Here is a 22,141-nt window from a genome sequence, read left to right as displayed (position 1 = left end):
CAAGATCTTCAATCATAAAAATATAAATTTGAAATTTAAAAAGTCACTCCATGTGCCTTACAGCACATATGATATGAAAATTGTTCAGTCTTGCTCTGTTACTGGGATCAATGACCAGTAAAGGTAGGTGCCGCAGTCCGGCTGCAGCAAAACAACCGGGGAGTGACAAGCAACTTGTGTGCATTGATACAGTAGGAGTGGGAGCCCTTTATTGTAGGACCGGAGGGATATATATACATTCCACACAGCTTATCTTAATTAACATAAACTAGATACAGCAGTCAACCAATAAAGAATCTCCACACTTAATGGCTCGCTGGCATTACTTCACAAACCACTCCCTCTGGCAAAATGCCAAGCACCATCTTGACTTGTTTACAGACCCTAACAGGTAGGTCACAAGGGAAGAAGAAGAGAACTAGCCATAAGTCCCATAGTAATAAGAAAAGAAGACAGAATGTTGTAGACTGAAAAAAAATGTCCCCTAAAATATGCCCACAACCCTATACCCAAGAAACTGAATTATCTCATGTGGCAAAGTAAATAACAACAACAACAATAAATTAAAGAGAGAAGAAAGGAAGAAGGAGTGAAAAAAGGAGGGGGCTCTTTGCAGAGGAGGTTCTTTGAAGATGTAACTAAGTTAAGGATCTTGAGATGGACCATGATATGCCAGTTATCCTAGAATATCCACCTAAGTCCTAGATATAATCACAGGTATACTTATGAAGAGGAGAAAACTGGTGACTAGACACACAGAGACAAACGTGATTTAGGATTCAAAGGTCTTGGCCTTGTAGATTTGGTTCATCAGTCAGAGCCTAAGGAAAGTCAGCCACCATTAGTAGCTGGAAGGGACAAGGAAAAGATTTTCCTAGATCTGTTGGCACAAGAAAGTGCCACCTTGTCTATGCATTTGTTTAAGTACAGAAATAATTTCATAGTTTGACCTTCAGAAGTATGAAAGAATAAATTTCATTTGTTTTAGTTTCTATGTCTGTGGTAACTTAGTACCAATCACCACAGGAAACTAATATGCCTAGTGTATCCATTCTTTCCCATCCTTCTAAGATCTGGCTAATTTCTGCTTTTTGCTCTCTGATAAAAGAAACCATACATTAATTTTGCACATTGCTTTTTATTTCCAGTTTTGTTCTATTATTAGTAACTGACAAAAACACATTAATATACTACATGCATCCCACTGAAGTTAATTACTAAGGAAACTATGCATTATACATATAAAATATTAGGTGAGATTTATAAACATGTAAATTGTTTTACCCAAAGTAATACAAGTGGACTTTTGGATATGTTATGCATCACTTATGAGCAAAACCTTGTGAGACTCCATGTGGTAGAAACTTTTCTCTTTCACTCTTTTATAAGGCTTAGATATTCCAAATAGGCTCTGCTCCTTCAAATTTGGCCCCAAGGAAGGAAGCCATGGATGACTCACGAAGGGCATACAGTAAGAGTAAATCTTTTACTGATGTATCTCACTGGGATTTAAGGAGACATTTTACCTCAGAATAAGATACCCAAAGCATAGCAATAGCAAAATAAATACAATATTCATATTATAAAATATGATAATACTTTGAAGAATCATAAATGGCCATAAAATTGCTAGATGAAAATGCAGTTGTATTGGATGAGTCAGTGAAGACTCAGGGATAAATTTTATTTCTAGATAGGCCTAGATAAACGACAGTGATATAGAAAATTAGTCTTGATAGAATGTCTATAGAGAAATAGACTTAAAGGAAATGGGATTAATGTTATTGGAATGAAAATAATATATTTGGGGAGAATCAGAGACATCTGTATGCAAACACTTAGAAATAAACCACAGAAGATAGTATATTAGTTAGTTTTGCCTCCAGAGAACCAGAACTAATAGTGTGTGTGTGTGTGTGTGTGTGTGTGTGTGTGTGTGTGTGCATGTGCGCGCGCCTTCTTACAGGGCAAGGGTTACAGAAAGAGGGAAAGAGAGAGAAAAAAAAGTTTGTATTAAGTAAATGCACATGAGATTGTGAATGCTGTTGAATCTGAAGTTCAAAATTTGTAGAATTTAAAGATTGCAGACTAAGAAAGAGCTGATGTCATGGCTCCAATCCAAAGGCAGTCTGGGGCTAACTTTTCTCTAACTTGGAGGACCTCAGTCTTTTTTCCCTTAAGGCTTTAAATACATTGGATTAATCTGATTTATTCATTCTACCAATGTAAATGTTAACCTTATCTAAAAATAATGCTCATGGTGACATACAATCTGGTGGCTCACAAAATATCCAGGTGCCATGGCCCAGCCAAGTAGTTACATGAAAATAACCATGATGGTAAAGTGATGGAGATCTTCTACTTTAATAATTACCGGACAATTAAATTTTTGAATAAGAAGCTCTGTGATCAGAAATTTGATAATAATAATAATATAGTGGGGAATCTCATGAAATTTTTACAGAAAAGGCTCAAGTCACCTTCTTTACCTTCATTTCTTCTATTTTTAACAATTCTCACATCAATGTAAATTATATCATGTTCTTTTTCAAAACAAATGCTCATATTTCCATCTGCAACCCCCATTCCTTATAATTTCAATAGAATTTCTCTTTATGGTTTTCTTTATGATTGACATTATCTTTATATCTGTAGTGGGGATCATTCTCAGGACATTCCACATGCAAGGCAATTGTTCTCTCCCACTGAACTATGTCCCCAGCCTCATTAATTACAAATATAATTTCTGCTATTTCCTTTACACTGTGAGAGAGCTCAACTCTTTGCTCCAATTTTCTTATGTGCAATTTATTTTGAACATGGAACTTCTACTATTCCACTAAAATTGATGTAGCAATGGTAACTAATGACTTCAAAATAATACAATTTAATGTCATAGATTTAATTCCTCAACCTATTTGAATTATTTGCAGAATTTGAGTCATTTGCCTAATTCTTCATGTAAATTTTGCTACTGTAGCTTCCTTACCATTTTCTTTCACTTTGAGCAAATTGTTTTATAGGTTTTGTAAAATAGTAACTGTTGCTTTGGATATTTTTTAAATAAAATATGAAATAAATGCTAAACATAAAAAATTGATAACACAGTGACAAAAATTAAAAGATAAAAAAGAACTTTGTAACTCTATATCTCATTGTTAATATTTGGAATATATATTCTATTTTCTATAAAATATTATTCTAAGGATATTCACATATTCTGCATACTGGTAACTCCATTTTTAAAAAAAAAATTATTGGATTGAATAATCAGGACAAGTAAATAAAAGAAGCTCTTCACAAAAATAAAAATTAAAAATTATGTGATTTCAATATCCTACTATTAGCAACAATTTCTATTATGTGTTTATATATGAGCCTTTATAAATTTTCTTCAAAATAAGTAAATACATGTGTATCGTGTTAAGAAGTACAGTAGATTATAAACTGCTTTAAAACTTGTAGTTTTTGTTTAATATATAATGAATAACTTGCGGGGTACTGGACCCTTAAGCCACATCCCCAGATTTTGTATTTTATTTTAGAGACAGGGTCTCATTGCCTTACTTAATGCCTCACTTTTGCTGAGGCTGGCTTTGAACTTGCCATCCTCCTGCCTCAGCCTCTGGAGCTATTGGGATTACAGGCATGAACCAATGTGTTCAGCCACATTCTTGATTAATGAAGCTTTGTAGGTATTTCTGTGTGCTGATAAAACATATCCAAATTTCATTTTGTTTTTCAAAGTCATTATGGCTATTGTATGTCCTTTGCATTTTTGTCTTATTTACTTTCAAATAAAATTTTATTTAAGGGTAGATTTAAATTCATTGATAATTAAGAATAAGTACAGACAACCCCTACATGTTTTTCTCTTATTAACATCTTCCTTTAATATCATGCATTGCCACACTTAATGTAACAATAATAATATGCTATTATTAAAATCAACAAATATATTTAACCTTTTTGGTTTTCTTAAAATATTAGCTTTGTTATCTGTGTAATTTTATCTAATGCCCATTTGTGATTCCTGGATCCCTTCCCATATTTTTGTGTATTTTATATGATTCCATGATCTCTCCTCTCTTAACATATTAACTCTATATTCTTTTCCAATTTTTATTGATTACCCTAGAATTAGTAGTAAACATTAATAATTAATGCAAGTCCATTTTCTAATAGCACTACACAGCTTCAAGCAAAGTGCTGTTAACTTTTTCTACAATATTCCTATTTCATCTATTCTGCTTATTTTTAATAACAGATAAAAATTTATAATATTTATAGATTGTCATGTGATGAGTGGGTACGTTCCTGCATTTTATATTTATCGACTCAAATTATTTATGTTATTCATCAACTGAAATATTTATCACTTCTTCTTGAATGAAAATATCCAAAATATCTCTGATAGCTATTTTTATTTATATAATATGATATTGTTAACTACAGTCACCTTTCTTTTAATAGAAATTATTATTCTTATCTGACTGTCACCTGTTAACTGATCTCTCTGTATCCTTCCCCCTCCCCTATGTTCTTCCCTCTCCAGGTAATCAATGTAATCCTTTCTGTTTCTCTTGTGATATTGTTATGAACCATTGTGCTCATCCATTAAGCTAAAATAACATTCTTATTTACTATTGTGTTCAGCAAACCATTGTTTTAGAAATATGAAGAATAATAATGTTTTATTTTGCCCTCATTTGATCTTTCTACACAAACTTCCCCTTTATGTAGATCTGCAGTTCAAGGTTATTATACTATGGCCACAATGGTGTGTTGGTGAGGTGTCAGAGAGTGTGGGTATTCTATAAACTTCCAACCAAATCCCATTCTGTTAGTGGACCTTTGTCTTAGGTATGACTTTCTCCCATTGTCTCCTAGTCCCTTCACTGACTGTAATATTGTTGCTGTCTGTTTTTCTTTGTTCCTTGTTTAGTCAGCTTTTTCATCGCTCTGAATAAAAGACCTAACAAAAACAATTTTAGAGATGGAACAGTTTATTTGGGAGCTTCTGGTTTCAATACATGGACAGCCAGCTCCATTGTTTGGGGCTCAATGTGAGGCAGGACATGGTGGTGGAAGAGTGTGTTGGAGGGAAACAGCTTATGTGATTATCAGAAGGAAAGAAAGACTTCACTCACAAGATACAGAATATATACTCAAAGGCACACCCCCAGGGACCTAACTCTTCTAGTCACACCCTCTCTGGCTGTAATTACAACTCAGTTAATCCCTATCAGGGGATTAATTCACTGATTGGATTATCATTTTCCTAACCGAATCACTTCTCACCTCTAAACCTTCTTGCATTGTCTCACACATGAGCTTTTGAGAGAACAATTCACATTCAAACTACAACATCCTTCATACCTTGACTCTGTTTACTTTCCCCATGGAAAGACAAGAAGGTGAGCTAGAGATAGAGTTAAAAAAGCCTATTACCCACCATAAGTATAATGTTCTGGTAAGACATTGTACCTTAGAGTGTATGATTTTGTTATGGTGAATACTCTAAGTGTATGTCACAATGACTAATCTCCTTCTCTGCTTCATACCCACAAGGTTTTTCTCATCTTCACCTTTAAAACATGTTGAGGTTCCTTGGAATAAATTCTATAAAATGTGGGTCCTTTACATCTATAGCCCTGAGGGACTTCTCACTCTCATGCTGATCTAATCAGACCAGTTCATATGAATAAGTATCTGTGTAATCCAGTCAGTATCATGACTCATGCAGCCTCAGTTTCAAAGAAGATTTCTGCTGTGTTTGTTTGAATGTGTTTAGCTTTCCAGCTCCTGAAGAAATGGTGACCTCACTTGTTTGATAGATCTAAAAATGTAATTTTCATTTATGAATTTTCTTTTTTAATGTTTTTATTAGTGAATTATAGTCATAGAGTGTAACGGGCTTCATTTTGCTACAATTGTGCATGATATAATATAATTTGATCCATTTTTCTCCCAGGATTTACTCTTTCTCTCCCTTCCTACCTCCCCCTATTGATCTTACTTCTACTTATTTTTGTAAAAATAAGTCAATGGCTTTCCACCTTGTTGTATGTCTGAGTTCAAACTGAAAAGTGTCCTTTTGGAATGCATTGAGTTAATTTTATTAAACTAATTCTTTATTATACTTATCACCCTGAGTTATAAAATACCTTTTCATCCAACTTTCCAACATTTTCAGGCATTTTCCAATTTAGGCTTTGTTCTCTTTCTAGCATTGATATCCACCTGCCACTCAATAAGTTTCTGCATGCTTAGATGCCGTAATACAGTTTTACTTCAGTTTTCCAGTGCTTCAGAAGTGTTCATCCACCAACTGAACTCCTACTCATTTTCCATTTCCAGATCCACCAAGAAATTTACTCCGAATCCCCAGGAAGAACCTCTTATTTTACAGAATTTATAATCATACTATTCATGTTTCCACAGTAGCACTTTTAAGTAGAATCATACCTAATTTTTAACTGGCTAATAATTTTTGACTAAATTGATTTGTTGGTACTGGTAGGAAGGATTGGGGCAAGCAGATCATGAACATGAAAGTAGGAAGAATTTAAAATAAGCCAATAAAGAGGAACTTACGCTAGCATTTTATTAATGGACCCACAGCAAACTTTAGATATAACCAATTATATGAAGAAAAAATCTATCACTATTGTGAAAAAAATTAAGATCAAACATATACAGAAAGTCAAAGTACCTCAAATACTATGCTGAGAGGACATGAGAGATCACTCTTCAGTCACATCTGCCTGGCAATAAACATATGGCACTATGTAGTTGTATATCCTTTTCTCAGGACAGGCTGAATGAAGCACACAACTCCCTTCACACTGTAATTTACGTGCTGAGAGCTGTTGTTTTCATTTTACTAGGAAATTTCTATCCAGTACATAGCCACCAGCGTCACCTCAAGCTTCCCTTCTTTCTAGGAATGACTTTTTTCTTGTCCTTCTCCCACCTTCCCTTTCTGAGAACTTCTTTATATATACATATATATTTACATTACCCAATCCTTTCCTGTAAGACAGCTTGCTATACTTCCTACACTAATTTGAACTGTTGAGAAGTGACTGCAACAATCTCTCCTGTCTCACATTTTTTTTTTTTGCCTTTAAAAATGTTCAAAATCTGTAGGACCCTAGAGCACATATTCCAGTTGACTTGAACCAGTGTTTCCAGGTTGCCACTCTGATAAGCCTAAATAAACTCTTGTTTCTTAACGTATTTGTGCCTCACTTTCTCTTAAGGATGAGTTTTCTTGCTGGTTTAAAAGTTATGAAATAAGAATGATGGAAGAATCTCCAGGTCACACTGGATAACATCAGTAGTAAAAGAGAGGTCAGGAGGAAGATTTATTATAAGGGAGTTTTTAACAGAGAACAGATTGGAGTCTGTGCTGTGACAGATATCTAGCCAGTCTTTTGAGTTATTGGATTCTAAAGATCAAAATATAAATTGAGGTGTAGAAGGCAATTGTAAAAAAAAAAAAAAAAAAAGGTTTATTTGGTCCAAATTATATGGGGACATGTCAAGGCTAAAGAGTAGATGGTTAAAAAAATAAAATAAAGACAAGATATGGGTTTTATACAGTGAATTGAAAGGAAGATAAATAATTATCAAAATCACAGAAGGAGACTATTAGAAGAACAAACATTATTCAAAATAACAATGCTTCAGAATGGTAAATTAAAGTTTGAACGTGTTGTTTCTTTCATGTGATATTAGAATTTTTGTTAAACCATCCAATTGCAATGAATATGTAGAAAATAGTTAGAAATGATAAGTAAATATTGGGGCAGAATAAGACTTTTTTTTTTCCAATAGAGTAAGAGAAAACCCATGATTTGAAGACTGAGAATAAGATGAAAGAACAGATCAGTTGGTTACTGAGCACTCTTTGCCACTATATCTAATACTATAGAAATAACAGAATTAATATGCATAAAAAGGACTTTATCTCCTTTCACTTTTAGTTATGTTTATGTGACTAAATTGGAATATAGTAAAATAAACAAATCCGATTAAAATTAGGTCCTTAAAAGGAATATAATCTAACATGAATTACATGAATTTCTATAAATTTTGCCAGAGACATACACACAGGGAAAATACCATTCAAAGGTGAATGCAGATACTACAGTGATGCTGTCTAATCTATGACATCCCAGAGATTTTCGGCAAACTGCCAGAAGGTAGGAGAGAAGGATGAAACAGACTCTTCTCCACAGCCCATTACACATCTTGACCTTGAACTTCTAGACTTCAGAACTGCAAGATACTGAATTTATACTGCTTATAACATCAATATGTAATACTTTGTTAAGTCAGCCCTAGGAAACTAATAAAAACTTGACACTGAAAAATGGAGTGTTGCTGTTAAAAATAGCTGAAAATCTGGAAGGAGTTTTAGAAGTGGAAAGTAAGTAAGTAGAAGCTTGAAGAGATTTGAGATGATTGGTTTGTAAATGGCTAGATGCTTCAATCTTTCTCCAAGACAGGATAGGTAAAGATCATTAACTTTAAAGATGTTTTTGTTAAGGGCTCCAAAACAAGAGAAAACATCAATCATCTTAGAAAATACACTTATTGATATGAAGAGAATGTTGCTACCAACACAAATGTTGACAAAGATTCAGATGAGGTCTCAAATGTTAATGTTAGGAAAGGTGTATCTTAACATAAATTGGCAGAGAACTTAAGTTGTGTTGCATTGGACCGAAAGTAGAACTGGTAAGTAATGAATTGAGATATTTACATGAAGAGAATTCTAAGCAAGATATTGAAGGCACTGTGTGGATTCTTCTTACTCCTCGAGATCAGATAGAAGTAAATTGGAAAAGAGCAAGAATTTGATAAACCAAAAGAAAACCAGAGCAATGATTTAAAAGACTTCAGTCTTTAAGATACCATACCCTTGACACAGAGCCAAAGGAATAGCTGGACATTTATATGTGCTGAAGAGTTTAGGTGTATCATGCATGAATCCAATCAACTAAACATTTGAGTGAAAGCCAGGATTAGAGAGAGAGAGAGAGATTCAGGGAATATGTGTATAGAACCCACTTGTGTGAAATATTGAACCTCTATGAGTTGTATATCTGATAAAGTAGATTTTGATAGTTTTGTAATGGCAGAAATATTCCACCTGGAGGGACAAATACAGAGATGGTATAGGTTTCTAAATAGACTAGGCATGAAACAACCATAGACCCAGCTAAACTACTGCTTATTATTTATCCTAAAAAAATTAAAGTCATACTATATTGATTCATGCATATCCATGTTTATAGCGACATAATTCTCAATAGCCAAACCAGGGAAACAGCCTAGGTTTCAATCAAAGGATAAATGGATAAAGAAAATGGTATATATATACACAATGCAGTTTTAGTCAACCATAAAGAAAAATTAAATTATGTCATTTTAAGGAAAATCAATGAAATTAAGGAAAATTAAAATGAAATCATTAGGGTGGAATCTAACCCACTCTGAGTGAAAAATCTATTAAAGGAGAAATGTAGAGATGTCCAGGTAGAATGCAAGGCAAACTTGAAGGCAGAGGTTGGGGGGATGCTCTGCTAGCTGAAAAAGGGCAAAACATGCCCAAAAAAACCCCCAAAAACAGAAACTAGGGGAGAGACATGGACTAATTGTCCCTCTGAGTTCTCAGAAGGGATCAAGTCTTCCAACACTTTGATGGTGAATTTCCATCACCCAGACTATGAGATTTCTGTTGTTTAAGCCACAGCAGTTGTGGTACTTTGTTTTGGCAACTTTAGAAATCAAATCCAATGTTATATGAAAAAGTAAAATTAGAGAAATCAAGCTTTTCTTACAAATTTTTTTTAAAAATCATGAAATATATCCATCAAAATTTGGTAATTAAATTTAAATATTATATTTAGTTTATCCGAGAGAGTTATACATTTATAAAATGTTCTAGTAAATTCTAACTAGCATAGTCCTTGATAATAAATGTCGTTTTATTCAAATACATAAGTACATGAAAGTTTCAGGTGGTAGAAAACTATTGTACTACTGATTATTTTTTGCATACTTGTGTGCTACCATTACCCCACATGGTTAATCTTTGTAAGTAAAGTCTGTAATCTTTCTCTATATGAAGATTATTATGTCTCAGGAGCCCTGTATCTGATAGGACTTTTAAGTGTACTTTTAATTTTTTGTCTTACTGTTTTCTTTTTTCCCAGTCTGATTTTAGTTTTTATTGAAGGGAGATTCTAGATTCTTTCACACCTCTTCCTTCTATGTGAGTATTCATATCAATTATGACATATTTATAAGTATTTTCATGGGGATGAATGTGGTCTTCTTATATAATAGATTCAGTTTAATTTAATTTTGTTCATAAAGAATCTTTATGATTTTTTTATATCTCTTAATTATGGTATTTTCAACATTAAAATTTATCCAAGTTGGAGATGGTTTAATCCCTGAAAAAAATTGTCTGGTATAATTGTAACAGGAATACAAACGGAATAAATCCAATCCTCAGAATTTGGTAGGATTAGATGAATATTGCTTCAGGTACTCATTGCTATCTGAAGTGTTAGTCACAACTATTGACCATCATGTGTTGATTTTCTGCACCACTGTAAAATGATTTGTGCTGCATTTTTTTTTTCACTATGTAAAACATAATGCACTCTAAGGAACACAGTACTAACCTAGTTCTTATCTATACAGATTACAAAATAAATTAATTCGAAAACCTTAGACTTTCTCTAAAAGAAAGTAAAACTATATTAATAATCCAATGAAACAACATACTGGACTGCCGGTCCCGTCCTGGCAGCAGCTGGTGGAGGCGAGGCCTGCGCATGCCTCCTGGGCGGATCTTAATTTTTTTCACAATAGTGATAGATTTTTTCTTCATATAATTGGTTATATCTAAAGTTTGCTGTGGGTCCATTAATAAAATGCTAGCGTAAGTTCCTCTTTATTGGCTTATTTTAAATTCTTCCTACTTTCATGTTCATGATCTGCTTGCCCCAATCCTTCCTACCAGTACCAACAAATCAATTTAGTCAAAAATTATTAGCCAGTTAAAAATTAGGTATGATTCTACTTAAAAGTGCTACTGTGGAAACATGAATAGTATGATTATAAATTCTGTAAAATAAGAGGTTCTTCCTGGGGATTCGGAGTAAATTTCTTGGTGGATCTGGAAATGGAAAATGAGTAGGAGTTCAGTTGGTGGATGAACACTTCTGAAGCACTGGAAAACTGAAGTAAAACTGTATTACGGCATCTAAGCATGCAGAAACTTATTGAGTGGCAGGTGGATATCAATGCTAGAAAGAGAACAAAGCCTAAATTGGAAAATGCCTGAAAATGTTGGAAAGTTGGATGAAAAGGTATTTTATAACTCAGGGTGATAAGTATAATAAAGAATTAGTTTAATAAAATTAACTCAATGCATTCCAAAAGGACACTTTTCAGTTTGAACTCAGACATACAACAAGGTGGAAAGCCATTGACTTATTTTTACAAAAATAAGTAGAAGTAAGATCAATAGGGGGAGGTAGGAAGGGAGAGAAAGAGTAAATCCTGGGAGAAAAATGGATCAAATTATATTATATCATGCACAATTGTAGCAAAATGAAGCCCGTTACACTCTATGACTATAATTCACTAATAAAAACATTAAAAAAGAAAATTCATAAATGAAAATTACATTTTTAGATCTATCAAACAAGTGAGGTCACCATTTCTTCAGGAACTGGAAAGCTAAACACATTCAAACAAACACAGCAGAAATCTTCTTTGAAACTGAGGCTGCATGAGTCATGATACTGACTGGATTACACAGATACTTATTCATATGAACTGGTCTGATTAGATCAGCATGAGAGTGAGAAGTCCCTCAGGGCTATAGATGTAAAGGACCCACATTTTATAGAATTTATTCCAAGGAACCTCAACATGTTTTAAAGGTGAAGATGAGAAAAACCTTGTGGGTATGAAGCAGAGAAGGAGATTAGTCATTGTGACATACACTTAGAGTATTCACCATAACAAAATCATACACTCTAAGGTACAATGTCTTACCAGAACATTATACTTATGGTGGGTAATAGGCTTTTTTAACTCTATCTCTAGCTCACCTTCTTGTCTTTCCATGGGGAAAGTAAACAGAGTCAAGGTATGAAGGATGTTGTAGTTTGAATGTGAATTGTTCTCTCAAAAGCTCATGTGTGAGACAATGCAAGAAGGTTTAGAGGTGAGAAGTGATTCGGTTAGGAAAATGATAATCCAATCAGTGAATTAATCCCCTGATAGGGATTAACTGAGTTGTAATTACAGCCAGAGAGGGTGTGACTAGAAGAGTTAGGTCCCTGGGGGTGTGCCTTTGAGTATATATTCTGTATCTTGTGAGTGAAGTCTTTCTTTCCTTCTGATAATCACATAAGCTGTTTCCCTCCAACACACTCTTCCACCACCATGTCCTGCCTCACATTGAGCCCCAAACAATGGAGCTGGCTGTCCATGTATTGAAACCAGAAGCTCCCAAATAAACTGTTCCATCTCTAAAATTGTTTTTGTTAGGTCTTTTATTCAGAGCGATGAAAAAGCTGACTAAACAAGGAACAAAGAAAAACAGACAGCAACAATATTACAGTCAGTGAAGGGACTAGGAGACAATGGGAGAAAGTCATACCTAAGACAAAGGTCCACTAACAGAATGGGATTTGGTTGGAAGTTTATAGAATACCCACACTCTCTGACACCTCACCAACACACCATTGTGGCCATAGTATAATAACCTTGAACTGCAGATCTACATAAAGGGGAAGTTTGTGTAGAAAGATCAAATGAGGGCAAAATAAAACATTATTATTCTTCATATTTCTAAAACAATGGTTTGCTGAACACAATAGTAAATAAGAATGTTATTTTAGCTTAATGGATGAGCACAATGGTTCATAACAATATCACAAGAGAAACAGAAAGGATTACATTGATTACCTGGAGAGGGAAGAACATAGGGGAGGGGGAAGGATACAGAGAGATCAGTTAACAGGTGACAGTCAGATAAGAATAATAATTTCTATTAAAAGAAAGGTGACTGTAGTTAACAATATCATATTATATAAATAAAAATAGCTATCAGAGATATTTTGGATATTTTCATTCAAGAAGAAGTGATAAATATTTCAGTTGATGAATAACATAAATAATTTGAGTCGATAAATATAAAATGCAGGAACGTACCCACTCATCACATGACAATCTATAAATATTATAAATTTTTATCTGTTATTAAAAATAAGCAGAATAGATGAAATAGGAATATTGTAGAAAAAGTTAACAGCACTTTGCTTGAAGCTGTGTAGTGCTATTAGAAAATGGACTTGCATTAATTATTAATGTTTACTACTAATTCTAGGGTAATCAATAAAAATTGGAAAAGAATATAGAGTTAATATGTTAAGAGAGGAGAGATCATGGAATCATATAAAATACACAAAAATATGGGAAGGGATCCAGGAATCACAAATGGGCATTAGATAAAATTACACAGATAACAAAGCTAATATTTTAAGAAAACCAAAAAGGTTAAATATATTTGTTGATTTTAATAATAGCATATTATTATTGTTACATTAAGTGTGGCAATGCATGATATTAAAGGAAGATGTTAATAAGAGAAAAACATGTAGGGGTTGTCTGTACTTATTCTTAATTATCAATGAATTTAAATCTACCCTTAAATAAAATTTTATTTGAAAGTAAATAAGACAAAAATGCAAAGGACATACAATAGCCATAATGACTTTGAAAAACAAAATGAAATTTGGATATGTTTTATCAGCACACAGAAATACCTACAAAGCTTCATTAATCAAGAATGTGGCTGAACACATTGGTTCATGCCTGTAATCCCAATAGCTCCAGAGGCTGAGGCAGGAGGATGGCAAGTTCAAAGCCAGCCTCAGCAAAAGTGAGGCATTAAGTAAGGCAATGAGACCCTGTCTCTAAAATAAAATACAAAATCTGGGGATGTGGCTTAAGGGTCCAGTACCCCGCAAGTTATTCATTATATATTAAACAAAAACTACAAGTTTTAAAGCAGTTTATAATCTACTGTACTTCTTAACACGATACACATGTATTTACTTATTTTGAAGAAAATTTATAAAGGCTCATATATAAACACATAATAGAAATTGTTGCTAATAGTAGGATATTGAAATCACATAATTTTTAATTTTTATTTTTGTGAAGAGCTTCTTTTATTTACTTGTCCTGATTATTCAATCCAATAAATTTTTTTTTAAAAATGGAGTTACCAGTATGCAGAATATGTGAATATCCTTAGAATAATATTTTATAGAAAATAGAATATATATTCCAAATATTAACAATGAGATATAGAGTTACAAAGTTCTTTTTTATCTTTTAATTTTTGTCACTGTGTTATCAATTTTTTTATGTTTAGCATTTATTTCATATTTTATTTAAAAAATATCCAAAGCAACAGTTACTATTTTACAAAACCTATAAAACAATTTGCTCAAAGTGAAAGAAAATGGTAAGGAAGCTACAGTAGCAAAATTTACATGAAGAATTAGGCAAATGACTCAAATTCTGCAAATAATTCAAATAGGTTGAGGAATTAAATCTATGACATTAAATTGTATTATTTTGAAGTCATTAGTTACCATTGCTACATCAATTTTAGTGGAATAGTAGAAGTTCCATGTTCAAAATAAATTGCACATAAGAAAATTGGAGCAAAGAGTTGAGCTCTCTCACAGTGTAAAGGAAATAGCAGAAATTATATTTGTAATTAATGAGGCTGGGGACATAGTTCAGTGGGAGAGAACAATTGCCTTGCATGTGGAATGTCCTGAGAATGATCCCCACTACAGATATAAAGATAATGTCAATCATAAAGAAAACCATAAAGAGAAATTCTATTGAAATTATAAGGAATGGGGGTTGCAGATGGAAATATGAGCATTTGTTTTGAAAAAGAACATGATATAATTTACATTGATGTGAGAATTGTTAAAAATAGAAGAAATGAAGGTAAAGAAGGTGACTTGAGCCTTTTCTGTAAAAATTTCATGAGATTCCCCACTATATTATTATTATTATCAAATTTCTGATCACAGAGCTTCTTATTCAAAAATTTAATTGTCCGGTAATTATTAAAGTAGAAGATCTCCATCACTTTACCATCATGGTTATTTTCATGTAACTACTTGGCTGGGCCATGGCACCTGGATATTTTGTGAGCCACCAGATTGTATGTCACCATGAGCATTATTTTTAGATAAGGTTAACATTTACATTGGTAGAATGAATAAATCAGATTAATCCAATGTATTTAAAGCCTTAAGGGAAAAAAGACTGAGGTCCTCCAAGTTAGAGAAAAGTTAGCCCCAGACTGCCTTTGGATTGGAGCCATGACATCAGCTCTTTCTTAGTCTGCAATCTTTAAATTCTACAAATTTTGAACTTCAGATTCAACAGCATTCACAATCTCATGTGCATTTACTTAATACAAACTTTTTTTTCTCTCTCTTTCCCTCTTTCTGTAACCCTTGCCCTGTAAGAAGGCGCGCGCACATGCACACACACACACACACACACACACACACACACACACACACACTATTAGTTCTGGTTCTCTGGAGGCAAAACTAACTAATATACTATCTTCTGTGGTTTATTTCTAAGTGTTTGCATACAGATGTCTCTGATTCTCCCCAAATATATTATTTTCATTCCAATAACATTAATCCCATTTCCTTTAAGTCTATTTCTCTATAGACATTCTATCAAGACTAATTTTCTATATCACTGTCGTTTATCTAGGCCTATCTAGAAATAAAATTTATCCCTGAGTCTTCACTGACTCATCCAATACAACTGCATTTTCATCTAGCAATTTTATGGCCATTTATGATTCTTCAAAGTATTATCATATTTTATAATATGAATATTGTATTTATTTTGCTATTGCTATGCTTTGGGTATCTTATTCTGAGGTAAAATGTCTCCTTAAATCCCAGTGAGATACATCAGTAAAAGATTTACTCTTACTGTATGCCCTTCGTGAGTCATCCATGGCTTCCTTCCTTGGGGCCAAATTTGAAGGAGCAGAGCCTATTTGGAATATCTAAGCCTTATAAAAGAGTGAAAGAGAAAAGTTTCTACCACATGGAGTCTCACAAGGTTTTGCTCATAAGTGATGCATAACATATCCAAAAGTCCACTTGTATTACTTTGGGTAAAACAATTTACATGTTTATAAATCTCACCTAATATTTTATATGTATAATGCATAGTTTCCTTAGTAATTAACTTCAGTGGGATGCATGTAGTATATTAATGTGTTTTTGTCAGTTACTAATAATAGAACAAAACTGGAAATAAAAAGCAATGTGCAAAATTAATGTATGGTTTCTTTTATCAGAGAGCAAAAAGCAGAAATTAGCCAGATCTTAGAAGGATGGGAAAGAATGGATACACTAGGCATATTAGTTTCCTGTGGTGATTGGTACTAAGTTACCACAGACATAGAAACTAAAACAAATGAAATTTATTCTTTCATACTTCTGAAGGTCAAACTATGAAATTATTTCTGTACTTAAACAAATGCATAGACAAGGTGGCACTTTCTTGTGCCAACAGATCTAGGAAAATCTTTTCCTTGTCCCTTCCAGCTACTAATGGTGGCTGACTTTCCTTAGGCTCTGACTGATGAACCAAATCTACAAGGCCAAGACCTTTGAATCCTAAATCACGTTTGTCTCTGTGTGTCTAGTCACCAGTTTTCTCCTCTTCATAAGTATACCTGTGATTATATCTAGGACTTAGGTGGATATTCTAGGATAACTGGCATATCATGGTCCATCTCAAGATCCTTAACTTAGTTACATCTTCAAAGAACCTCCTCTGCAAAGAGCCCCCTCCTTTTTTCACTCCTTCTTCCTTTCTTCTCTCTTTAATTTATTGTTGTTGTTGTTATTTACTTTGCCACATGAGATAATTCAGTTTCTTGGGTATAGGGTTGTGGGCATATTTTAGGGGACATTTTTTTTCAGTCTACAACATTCTGTCTTCTTTTCTTATTACTATGGGACTTATGGCTAGTTCTCTTCTTCTTCCCTTGTGACCTACCTGTTAGGGTCTGTAAACAAGTCAAGATGGTGCTTGGCATTTTGCCAGAGGGAGTGGTTTGTGAAGTAATGCCAGCGAGCCATTAAGTGTGGAGATTCTTTATTGGTTGACTGCTGTATCTAGTTTATGTTAATTAAGATAAGCTGTGTGGAATGTATATATATCCCTCCGGTCCTACAATAAAGGGCTCCCACTCCTACTGTATCAATGCACACAAGTTGCTTGTCACTCCCCGGTTGTTTTGCTGCAGCCGGACTGCGGCACCTACCTTTACTGGTCATTGATCCCAGTAACAGAGCAAGACTGAACAATTTTCATATCATATGTGCTGTAAGGCACATGGAGTGACTTTTTAAATTTCAAATTTATATTTTTATGATTGAAGATCTTGTTGTCTAAGGATTTGTCAGGAGTCCTCTCATGGTTCACTCAGTTATAACCAGGTGGCTGTTTTCAAACATGACTGTTGGACCTCCTCCAATAGGGAAGAGCAATATCAATGAAGAGTTTATCATTGTAATCTGAGGAATATCCTGAAAGGCATCTATTGTCTTGGCATTGAATGTAGTAGTGGGTGGGGGGAGTATTGCCATGTGCAACAAACCTTCAAAATAACTTCAACATTTGTTTTAAAAAATTTTACACTTTGCTTAAATTTTACTAAAGTCAGTACATTAGTACTAGAGTGATTGCAATAAGCTTGGTCCTGAATTACATCTTAAAAAGTCACATTTTGTTCTTAAAAGCCAGTAAGATGAGTTGACAAACTCAGCTGTTCTTAGACGGTAAACAATTTTGATTTGTGTTCAGGGACAGAGATGTGCATGGACAATAAATTTCTCCTATGGGTATTACAAAAGTGCTGAATCACTAATATACAGTGGTCTTTATATTGATTTATACCCATGTCAGGAAGCATGAACTACTATAAAAACAAGCTCAGTGGTAGCCTACATTTGGATGGTTTAACACCATATTGTTTTACACATCAAAGAGAAACTCTATTTTAAACTTCCACCACGTATATCTCTATCCTGATAGTATTTCTTTGTAGTTCAGAAATATTTTAGCCAGGTTTTCTCAAAAAGAATATCACCATGCCTTTGTCTAGCATTTTCAAAGAAATTTCTCCCCATTTTCTTTTTTTGTTGTTGTTGCTTTCACAATATCTTTGTGAGATGAATAGAAGAGTTATTGTTAAAGATGAAGAAAATTGAGACAAAGATTAAAAGGCCATTTAATGACAGAGCCTGAGAAGTGACTTTATTAAAAAAAAAAAAAAAACTTTTTTGTAGCAAATGAGATGATATTGAATCTTCCTTATAGAAATGCCCATTGGAGAGATAAAAGAGAGGAGATGTGATCTAAAGGTGTCAGTCAAGGAATGTGATCAACATGACACCAGGGCAATCCTTCCTCCCCAGGAGAAGATGAGGAGCCACATATCACTGTTTTTAACCTTGTTTCAAGTGATCCTATTTCAGACAGTGAATACACTTTAGTGAAAAAAAAAAAAAAGAAAGAAAGAAGAAATCACACACACACACACACACACACACACACACACGTGCACACACATACACACACACACTCAGATAACAGGAGATGTGCCCCCTTAACAACTTTTTAAGCACTCGAGTGCTGAGTGCTGTTGATTATAGGCCCAGAGCTGCGCAATGGATCTCCAAGTTTCCATCTCTGTAAAATTAACTGGATAATGTTTCATTGAATCTATATACTATATCTTCTTTATGATTAGTGGTGTTAAGAAACTTTTCACAAACCATGTTGGGCTTTTTTCTTTCTTTAGGTAATGTCTATTCAAATCTGTTGCCTAATTTAAAGCAGTTTTTTTGCCTTTTGCTATTGAGTTATAGGAGTTCTTTATACTTTTTTTGCATATATATATTTTGCAATATATATATTTGCATATATATGTATGTATGTATGTGTGTGTGTGTATATATGTGTGTGTGTGTATATATATATATATATATATATATATATATATATATATATATATATATATATATATATATATATATTGTGTGTGGCACTCCATGAATCTGCTGCTATCCTCCTTTACTAAAAGGTAACTACTGTATAAGTGAAATCATATGGTGTTTATCCTTCTGTTACTGACATATTTCACATGGCATAACCTCTTTAAAGTCCTTACACATTGCTGATGTGATGGGATTATTTTTTCCTTTTCTAAAACTGGATAATGTTTCGTTGAGTCTATATACTGTATCTTTTTATCAGTTCATCCTTGATAGGCACTTAGTTTAATTCTAATTTTTGGACCTTGTGAATAATTTTTCAATGCACTCGAGAGTGAAAATATTTGTTTCAAATAACAATTTTAATACTATTGGATAAATACTCCAAATTAAGTTTTCTGGACCATAAGTAGCTCTATTTCTAGTTTGCAGGGGAAACTCCTTCTTGTTTTCCATGGTGGATTCACCATTTTATATCACCTCTATCAGTGCACAAGATTTCAACTTCCCCAGTTACAAAGTTGTTTGTTTTTTGAAAATGGTGACAGGTGTGAGGAATTATTGTGGTTTTGATTTGCATTGTCTTGATAATTAGTGGTGTTAAGAAACTTTTCACAAATCATGTTGGGCTTTTGTCTGTCTTTAGGTAATGTCTATTCAAATCTGTTGCCTATTTTAAAGCAGTTTTTGCCTTTTGCTATTGAGTTGTAGGAGTTCTTTATACTTTTTTGCATTAACCCTATCAAATATATGCTTCAAAGTTTGTTTTTTTCCTAATTGGATAGACTGTCTTTCACTCGGTTGTCTCTTTTCTTTGTTTTAAAGAATGTTTTCAGTTTGATGTAATCCTGCTTTTCTATTTGGTTTTGTTTCCTGTGCTTTTGTGTACATAACCAAGAAATCATTACTGAAATCAATTTCATAAATCTTTTCCCCTATATTTACTTCTAGGAATTTTACAGTTTCAGGTCTTAAACTTGAATGTTTACCCATTTTGAGCAGTTTATTTATTTATTTTTTTTTTTTGCATTGTGTAAGCAATGTTCTAATTTCATTATTTTGCAAATGAATAGTCAGTGGTTCTTGGAAGAAACCAAAATCTTCTTCATGGAATTTTCTTTACACACTCCACAGAGAGAAGTTGAACAACTAAATTGTGCTGATTATTTGGATCTATATTATATTTAATTGGGTTTTATATCTGTCTTTATGCTAGTATCATCCTGTGTTGAATATTCTTGCTTTATAATTTATTTTGAAATTGAGAAGTGAGAGGCTTTTATCATTTTCTTCTTCTAAAGATTATTTTGGCTATTTCAGTCATTTGTAATTCTATATATATATTTGGATTGCTTTCTCTATTTCTGTAATAAACATGACATGGATTTTGAGAGAGTTCGCATTGAATTTGAATTGTTAGTTACTTTGGGGGCACAGCTACTAGGCAAGTATAGAAAAATGGGGATGCTGTGGTGTCAAGGAAGAGTGCTGAGGATGGAGAGAAAATGGTCCTCTGGAGTCATCCTTGTGGGGTATATCAAGAGTGATGCTCTAGAAGTTCCTATCTCAAATAATAATAATAATAATAATAATAATAATAATAATAATAATAAAATAACAGTTTCATCTTGTAGATTCTGCTTCTGACAATTGTATTCATGCAGTGATCTTCATTTATGAAATTTCAACATAGATATTCTAAATGCATGTAATTTGCAAATACAGAATAAGACATTGACACACTATGAGAACAGAGTTTACTTTGGGGAAATTTATATCTAAAGTGCTGATAAGTAAGTAGTTTATACGCCAAAATAAAGCATGAGGATAAAAAAAGATTTCACACAAACATAAAACCCATTCAAACATATATTCTATAATTAAGATTAATTTGTTATAGTACAGGAAATGTCATACACAAAGAAAACATAACATAAAAAATGCAAAATCATCTGACCAATTTTAAAACTTTTCTACACTATTTCAATATAACAATGTATATGTATACATGAATTGCATATTGGAGTCAATAATCCATTCTTTAATGATATCTGCTTTTAGGATTTTTCGCAAACCCAAAATTTCCCTAAATAAAATTAAAATTTCAAAAAAAATCTGTAAATAGACAAATTTTAATGTATGTGTGGGGATCCTTGTGTTTTATTTACTCTCAGTGCAAATTTTATTTTCATATTTGGCAACTCTGAATTCCTGACACCTCTGCAAATGAAATATGGTTAACAAACAAAAGTTTACAAATCATCTTCCTCTCTGTTAACTCAGTCTCTAAAATCAGATTTTACATTGAAAAATCCTTCATCCCATGACCATATGAATACTCGACAGCTGACATTTTCCCAAAAGCCATCATTTTGTGTACCAGATATTGCTGATTGAGATGCAATCATCAATTATGATTTTCTGCTTTGAGGACACCTCCTTGCTTTTCGATAATTTTCACCAGCTGTGTAGTGAGTACTAGGTATGTGGGAAGGGTTTCTAAAAATCCCTGAATCATGTAAGTAAGCAAGAGACACAAACCCCTGTTTTCACTGGTGATACATCTTAACATAGTTTCTGCAAAATATAAATTTTAATTTGAACTTATTTATTATGAGAAGTACCTTCTTTGAACACATCTGCTTGTAGATCTGGGGGAGGACAGAAATATAACTTTGCAAGCAGTAAAAAAATTAGGGGTACATCTGGGCACTAATAAAGGTCAGTGATTTAAGAATCTTTCTAAACATGATCTGTTTTAACCCTCACAGCAATTGTATTTCTACTTAAGGAGACAGGTACTCAAGGTGATTACACAGCTTGTATTTGATGTAACTGAGTGAGAGTCCCTGTTTCCCTATTTAAATCTGGTTTCCTCTGATGGAAAGACATGCTGGGGTTATTTGTAGTACAATTATTTTCCTTAGAACACAAACAAGTACTAAATGCCCCACTTTCTCAGA

The sequence above is a fragment of the Marmota flaviventris genome, chromosome 17, assembly GCF_047511675.1.
Source record: "Marmota flaviventris isolate mMarFla1 chromosome 17, mMarFla1.hap1, whole genome shotgun sequence".
Classification (NCBI taxonomy): Eukaryota; Metazoa; Chordata; class Mammalia; order Rodentia; family Sciuridae; genus Marmota; species Marmota flaviventris.
Note: the sequence above shows the minus strand (reverse complement) of the source record.